This window comes from Chlorocebus sabaeus, chromosome 19 (genome assembly GCF_047675955.1).
Source record: "Chlorocebus sabaeus isolate Y175 chromosome 19, mChlSab1.0.hap1, whole genome shotgun sequence".
NCBI classification, from domain to species: domain Eukaryota; kingdom Metazoa; phylum Chordata; class Mammalia; order Primates; family Cercopithecidae; genus Chlorocebus; species Chlorocebus sabaeus.
Genome location: NC_132922.1, coordinates 29,552,669 through 29,560,997, shown reverse-complemented (window position 1 = coordinate 29,560,997; position 8,329 = coordinate 29,552,669). Strand labels below are relative to the sequence as shown.

The window sequence follows — 8,329 nt, the reverse complement described above, 5'->3', positions numbered from 1 at the left end:
TGAGCTGAAATCATGTCATTGCACTCCAGCCTGGGTGATGAGAGTGAGACTCCATTTAAAAAAAAAAAAGGTCATGAGGATGCCCAAAATCAGGGCCCAGATGTTCAGGCACTTGGCGGTGGAGGCATAGGCCTGGGCCCCAGTCAGGTCGCCAACCATCTTCCTGTCCCTAGACTTCACGGAGTAGGCGAACGCTATGAAGCCCAGGCAGCAGGGGTTCATGAAGAGGGTGTTGAACAGGGACCAGACGACATGGTCGGGCACGGAGGTCTCGCTGCGGATGTGGATCACGGTGGACGTCGGGGGAGCAAGGTTGTGGGGTGCCCCCAGCACAGCCACCTCGTGCTCTTCCTTGAGCATCTCATAGCTGGGGGGCTGGCCGCTGTTGACAGGAGAGAAGACAGTTTGGACCGTGTGGTTCATGGTGTCCTGCGAAGGCCAGTGGTGGTCGGGTTAGCGGGATGGTTCTCAGTGGGCCCTCCCTTTCCCCAGTAGTTTCGATTTCTCAGCAGTTTCCTCTTCCTGGCATCCTCATGACCATTCTGCTCATTGTCGTCCCAGTATTGATCTTCCAAGCCCATCAATAGGTCAGGAGACATCATTCAGGCCAGGAGCTCTGCCCATAACCTGTGTCCCACGTGCTCCACCTTCCATTCCTGGTCCTGCCCCCAGAGCTGAGTCCTGTGTCAGTCCTTTATCCTCACACACTTTTCTACAATGGCATTCAATAAAGTGCACATGTTTCTGGTAAAAAAAAAAAAAAAAAAAAAAAAAAAAAAAAAAAAAAAAAGGTTTCAGTCGGGAAGCCAGGCATGGTGGCTGACCCCTATAATCCCAGCACTTTGGGAGGCTGAGGCAGGTGGATCACTTGAGGTCAGCAGTTCAAGACTAGCCTGGCCAACATGGTGAAACCCTGTCTCTACTAAAAATACAAAAATTAGCCGGGCATGGTGGCAGGTGCCTGTAATCCCAGCTACTTGGGAGACTGAGGCAGGAGAATCGCTTGAGCCTAGGAGGCGGAGGTTGCAGTGAGCCGAGATTGGGCCGTTGCACTCCATCTTGGGCAACAGAGTGAGACTCTGTCTCTCAAAAAAAAAAAAAAAAAGGTTTCAACCAGAAAGGAAATAATACAGTAACAGGCCAGGAGCATGATGGCTAACACCTGCAATCTCAGCACTTTGGGAAGCAGAGGTGGGAAGATTACCTGAGGCCAGGAGTTTGAGACCAGCCTGGGCAACATAGTGAGACCCTGTCTCTAAAAAAATTCAAAAAATAGGCTGGGCACGGTGACTCACGCCTGTAATCCAAGCACTTTGGGAGGCTGTCGTAGGCAGATCACAAGGTCAAGAGATCGAGACCATCCTGGCCAACATGGCGAAACCCTGTCTCTACTCAAAATACAAAAATTAGCTGGGCATGGTGGTGTGCACCTGTAGTCCCAGCTACTCGGAAGGCTGAGGCAGGATAATTGCTTGAACCCAGGAGGTGGAGTTTGCAGTGAGCCGAGATCATGCCACTGCACTCCAGCCTGGCAACAGAGACTCCATCTCAAAAAGAAAAAAAAAAAAAAAAAAGAAAAAATTTTTAAAACCCTACAGAATATACAAAGAAACATGAAAGTATGGCCCATTGAAAGGAAAAAAATAATTTGATGGAAACCATCCCTGAGAAAGCCCAGACATCAAAATTATTAGTGAAATACATTAAACCAACTGTCTTTAGTATGTTCAGTGAGCTAAAGGAGGATATGGAAAAGAACCAAAGTAAAAAAAAAAAAAAACTGTTGTCTGAACAAAATGAGAATATCAATAAAGAGATAGAAATTAGCAAAAGTGACCAAAACGAAATTGTGAAATGAAAAGTGTAAAAACTGAAGTGAAAAACTCACTAGAGAGATTTAACAGCAGATTTGAGCAGGCAGAAGAAAGAAACAGTGATGTGAAGACATTTGAAATTATCTAATCAGAAGAACAGAAAGAAAAAAGAATTAAAAAGACTAAATAGGCTTAGGGAACTGTGGGACATCATTAAGTGGGTAAACATATGCTTTATAAGCATCCCAGGAGGAGAAGAGAGAGAGAGAAAAAGGGGCAGAAAAAATGCTTTGGGGAAATAATGGCTAAAAACTTCCAAAATCTGATGACAGACATGAATATACACACCCAAGAAGCTCAAAGATTTTCAAGCAGGCTATCTCAAGAAAAATCCACACTAAAATATTATGTTCAAATTGTGGAAACTGAAGGCCAAAGAGAGAACTATGAAAGCAGCAAGAGAGAAGCAACTCATCATGTACAAGTGATCTTCAATAAAATGAACAGCTAGTCTCTTGTTAGAAGGCATGGAGGCCAGAAGGCAGGGAATGGCATAAAGTCCTGAAAAAAAAAAATGTCAACCAAGAATTCGATTTCCAGCAGAATTATTATTATTATTATTATTATTATTATTATTATTATTATTTTTGAGATGGAGTCTCACTCTGTCGCCCAGGGTGGAATGCAGTGGCACGATCTCAGCATCTCAGCTCACTGCAAGCTCCACCTCCTGGGTTCCCACCATTCTCCTGCCTCAGCCTCCCAAGTAGCTGGGACTATAGGCTCCCGCCACCAGGCCCGGCTAATTTTTTGTATTTTTGGTAAAGATGGGGTTTCACCGTGTTAGCCAGGATGGTCTGGATCTCCTGACCTCACAATCTGCCCACCTCGGCCTCCCAAAGTGCTGGGATTACAGGCGTGAGCCACTGCACCCGGCCCCAGCAGAATTTTTCTTGAGGAATGAGGGAGAAATTAAAATATTTCAAGATAAACAAAAGTTGAGCAAATTTATTACCAGTAGACCTGCCCTACAAGAAATGCCAATGGTAGTTCTTTGTGCTAAAATAAAAAGATGCTAGGCCTGGCATGGTGGCTCACACCTGTAATCTCAGCACTTTGGGAGGCTGAGGCAGGCGGATCACTTGAGGTCAGAAGTTCAAGACCAGCCTGGCCAACATGGCAAAACCCTGTCTCTACTAAAAAAATACAAAAATTAGCCAGGTGTGGTGGCATGCGCCTGTAATAATCCCAGCTAATCAGGAGGCTGATGCAAGAGAATCGCTTGAACCCAGGAAGTGGAGGTTGCAGTGAGCCAAGATTGTGCCACTGCACTACAACCTGGGAGACAGAGCTAGACTCTGTCTCAAAACAAATAAATAGATAAAACAATAAATAAAAAATAACTGCCAGGCACAGTGGCTCACGCCTGTAATCCCAGCACTTTGGGAGGCCGAGGTAGGCAGATCACAAGATCAGGAGTTCGAGACCAGCCTAGCTAATATGGTGAAACCCCATCTCTACTAAAAATACAAAAATTAGCCGGGCTTGGTGGCATGCGCCTGTAGTCCTAGCTACTTGGGAGGCTGAGGCAGGAGAATCGTTTGAACCCAAGAGGTGTAGGTTGCAGTGAGCTGAGATTGTGCCACTGCACTCCAGCCTGGCCGACAGAGCGAGACTCCGTCAAAAAAGAAAAAAAAAATTGAAATCATTCAGAACATATTTTCTAACCACAATGGCATGAAACTAGAAATAAATAACATGCAACACCAAAAAACTCACAAATATGTGGAACTTTAACAACCAACTTTTAAAAAAAGCAACAGGTCAATGAAGAAATCACAAGGGAAATTAGAAAATACCTTGAGAGAAATGAAAATGAAAATACAATACAGTTGACCCTTGAACAACACAAGTTTGAACTGCACAAGTCCACCCATGTGCGGATATTTTTCAAACATGGATCAAAAATGCAGTATTGAAGGGGATACAAAACCTTCATATATAGAGGGTCAACTTTTCTTTTCATTTATTTATTTTTTTCAAGATCTCAGCTCTTTTTTCCCCCAAAGAACCAACTTTAGGTTTCATTGTTTTTCTCTAGTTTTTCTATTCCCTGTTTCATTTACCTGCACTTTAGTTACTATTACTATTATTATTATTCTTGAGGCAGGGTCTCACTCTGTCGCCCAGGCTGGTGGTGCAGTCTCCACTCATGGCAACCTCTGCCTCCCAGGTTCAAGCAATTCTCCTGCCTCAGCCTCCAGAGTAGCTGGGATTACAGGCGCCCGCCACCACGCCCAGCTAATTTTTGCACCTTTAGTAGAGACAGGGTTTCACCGTGTTGGTCAGACTGGTCTCAAACTCCTGACCTCAGGTGACCCTCCCGCCTTGGCCTCCCAAAGTGCTGGGACTACAGGCATGAGCCACCACGCCCAGGCTCTAGTTATTATTTACTTACTTCTACAAGCTTTGGGTTTTCTAGCTCATTAAGACATCTAGTTAGGTTACTCATTTCAGATCCTTTTTTTTTTTTTTAATGTAGGCATTTACAGCTATACATCTCCTGAGGACTGCCACATCCCTTAAGTTTCAGTATACGGTCTTCCCTTGGTATACTTGGGGGATTGGTTCCAGGATCCCTGCATATACCCAAATCTGAGTACACTCAAGTCCTGCAGCTGGCCTTAAGAAAGCACCGGAACCCTTGTGTATGAAAAGTTGGCCCTCGTTGGGTGCAGCAGCTCACGCCTGTAATCCCAGCAATCTGGGAGGCCAAGGCGGGCAGATCACCTGAGGTCAGGAGTTCAAGACCAGCCTGGCCAACATGGTGAAACCCCGTCTCTACTAGAAATACAAAAATTAGCCGGGTGTGGTGGTACGTGTCTTTAATCACAGCTACTCGGGAGGCTGAGGCAGGAGAATTGCTTGAATCTGGGAGGCAGAGGTTGCAGTGAGTCAAGATCGTGCCACTGCACTCCAGCCTGGGCGACAGAGCGAGACTCTGCCTCGAAAAAAGAAAAGAAAAATAAAAAAAAGAGAGAAGACACAAATCAACCAGAAATTGCTACCATCCTTAAAGAGATAAAAAGGATTATGAAAGAATACTATGAAGTTGTATGCCAACAAATTAGATAACGTAGAAGAAATGAACCTTGAAACACACATATTATCTAAACCAACACAAGAAGAAATAGAAAATCTCAGCAAGTCTATAGCATGTCAAGCGACTGAATCATCAACCAAAACATCCCAACAAAGAAAACTCTTGGACCAGATAGCCTCCCTGGTAAATTTTATCAACATCTAAAGAATAATAAATAGCTTTTTTTGTTTGTTTGTTTTTTTGAGACGGAGTCTCTGCCTGTCGCCAGGCTGGAGTGCAGTGGCGTGATCTTGGTTCACTGCAACCTTTGCATCTTGGGTTCAAGCAATTCTCCTGTCTCAGCCTCCCGAGTAGCTAGGACTACAGGCACACGCCACCACGCCCAGCTAATTTTTTTGTATTTTTAGTAGAGACAGGGTTTCACCATGTTTGCCGGGGTGGTCTCGATCTCTTTTTTTTTTTTTTTTCTTTTTTTTGAGACGGAGTCTCGCTCTGTCGCCCAGGCTGGAGTGCAGTGGCACGATCTCGGCTCACTGCAAGCTCCGCCTCCCGGGTTCCCGCCATTCTCCTGGCTCAGCCTCCCGAGTAGCTGGGACTACAGGCGCCCACAACCGCGCCCGGCTAATTTTTTTTTTGTATTTTTAGTAGAGACGGGGTTTCACCGTGGTCTCGGTCTCCTGACCTTGTGATCCGCCCGCCTCGGCCTCCCAAAGTGCTGGGATTACAGGGGTGAGCCACCGCGCCCGGCCAGTCTCGATCTCTTGATCTCGTGATCCGCCTGCCTTGGTCTCCCAAAATGCTCTGATTACAGGCATGATCCACCGCGCCCCACCCCCCCTTTTTTTTTTTTTTTTTTCTTTTTTTTTTTTTTTTTTTTGAGACGGAGTCTGGCTCTGTCTCCCAGGCTGGAGTGCAGTGGCCGGATCTCAGCTCACTGCAAGCTCCGCCTCCCGGGTTCACGCCATTCTCCTGCCTCAGCCTCCCGAGTAGCTGGGACTACAGGCGCCCGCCACCACGCCCGGCTAGTTTTTTGTATTTTTTTTTTTTTTTTTTTTTTAGTAGAGACGGGGTTTCACCGTGTTAGCCAGGATGGTCTCGATCTCCTGACCTCGTGATCCGCCCGTTTCGGCCTCCCAAAGTGCTGGGATTACAGGCTTGAGCCACCGCGCCCGGCCATCCCCCCTTTTTTTTTGAGACGGAGTTTTGGTCTTGTTGCCCAGCCTGGAGTGCAGTGGTGCAATCTCAGCTCACTGCAACTTCTGCCTCCCAGGTTCAAGTGATTCTCCTGCCTCAGTCTCCCGAGTAGCTGGGATTACAGGCATCTGCCACTATGCCTGGCTAATTTTTGTATTTTTAGTAGAGATGGGGTTTTACCATGTTTGTCAGGCTGGCCTCAAACTCCTGACCTCAGGTGACCCGCCCACCTTGGCCTCTCAAAGTACTGGGATTACAGCAGTGAGCTACCGCGCCCGGCCCCAGCTAATTTTTTTTAAAAAACACTTTCTTTTTCTTTTTTTTGAGACGGAGTTTCGCTCTTGTTGCCCAGGCTGGAGTGCAATGGCACAATCTTGGCTTCCTGCAACCTCTGCCTCCCAGGTTCAAGCCACTCTCCTGCCTCAGCCTCTGGAGTCGCTGGGATTACAGGCATGCACCACCAACCACATCGGGCTAATTTTGTATTTTTAGTAGAGACGAGGTTTCTCCATGTTGGTCAGCCTAGTCTCAAACTCGTGACCTCAGGTAATCTACCTGCTCAGCCTCCCAAAGTTTTGGGATTACAGGCACTAGCCACTGCGCCCAGTCTAAAAAACTTTTTCTATACGGGGTTTTGCTATGTTTCCCAGGCTAGTCTTGAACTCCTGGCCTCAACTGAGCCTCCCACCTCGGCTTCCCAAAGTACTGAGATTACAGGCATGAGTCACTGCACTGGCTCTGATTTTAAAATTTACTATAAGGCCAGGTGCGGTGGCTCACACCTGTAATCCCAGCACTTTGGAAGGCCGAGGCGGACGGATCACCTGAGGTCGGGAGTTCCAGACCAGCCCGACTAACATGGAAAAACCCGATCTCTCCTAAAATTACAAAAAAATTAGCCGGGCGTGGTGGCGCATGCCTGTAATCCCAGCTACTCGGGATACTAAGGCGGGAGAATCACTTGAACCCAGGAGGGGGAGGTTGCAGAGAGCCGAGATTGCGCCATTGCACTCCAGCCTGGGCAACAAGAGCGAAACTCCATCTCAAAGAAAAAAAAAAAAAAAGGCCGGGCACAGGGGCCCACGCCTGTAATCCGTACACTTTGGGAGGCCGAGGTGGGCGGATCGCGAAGTCAGGAGTTGGAGACCATCTCTACTAAAAATACAAAAATTAGCTGGGTGTGGTTGCCTGCACCTGTAATCCCAGCTACTCGGGAGGCTAAGGCAGGAGAATCGCTTCAACCCGGGAGGCGGAGATTGCAGTGAGCCGAGATTGCACCACTGCACTCCAGCCTGATGACAGAGTGAGACTCCATCTCGGAAAGCAAACAAACAAACAACAATAAACTTACTGCAAAACAACAGTAATCAAAACCATGGGTACTGGCATTAAGGCAGACATAGACAAATGAAATTGAATAGAGAGCCTGGAAATAAACTCTCTCATATATGATTAAATGATTTTTGACAAATATAACAAGACCATTCAATGGAAAGGACAGTCTCTATAACAAATGTCACTGGGAAAACTGGATAGCCATAGTCAAAAGAATAAGATTGGACTCCTACCTCACAGCATGTACAAATATTAGTTCAAAATGAATTAAAAACCTGAATATGAGTTAGAACTATAAAACTTTTAGGAGAAAGCATAGAAGAGAGGCTTCATGACACACCAAAAGCATAAGCAACAAAAATAAACAAATAAATAGATTGGACTTGAGCAAAATTAGAATCCTTTGTGTACCAAAGGATACTATTAAGAGAAGGCAACCCACAGAATGGGAGAAAATGTTTGCAAATCATATATCTGAAAAGGGGTTAATGTACAGAATATATAGAGATAATTCCTACAACTGAACGACAACAAAACAACCCAATTTAAAAATGGACAAAAAATTTGCCTGGCGTGGTGGCACACACCTGTAGTCCCAGCTACTCAGGAGGCTGAGGCACAAGAATCGCTTGAACCCAGTAGGCAGAGACTACAGTGAGCTGAGATCCTGCTACTGCACTCCAGCCTGGGCAACAGAGCGAGATTCTGTATCAAAAAAAAAAAAAAAAAAAAAAAAGCAAAAAAATGGACAAAAGACTTGAGTAGGTATTTCTCCAAAGAAGACATATGAATGGCAAATAAACACATAAAATTATACGGAGATATATTGGAACCTTGATACATTGCTGGTGGGAATACAAAATTATGCAGCCACTATGGAAAA

General features: G+C 45.8%; 1 pseudogene across 1 annotated transcript; it reads right to left on the bottom strand.

The window, feature by feature from the left end:
- On the bottom strand, window positions 1-532 carry LOC140709208 (interferon-induced transmembrane protein 3 pseudogene; annotated as a pseudogene). The gene has a single exon (XR_012089606.1). The product of XR_012089606.1 is annotated as an interferon-induced transmembrane protein 3 pseudogene (transcript).
- Between the last annotated feature and the right edge of the window lie 7,797 nt (window positions 533-8,329).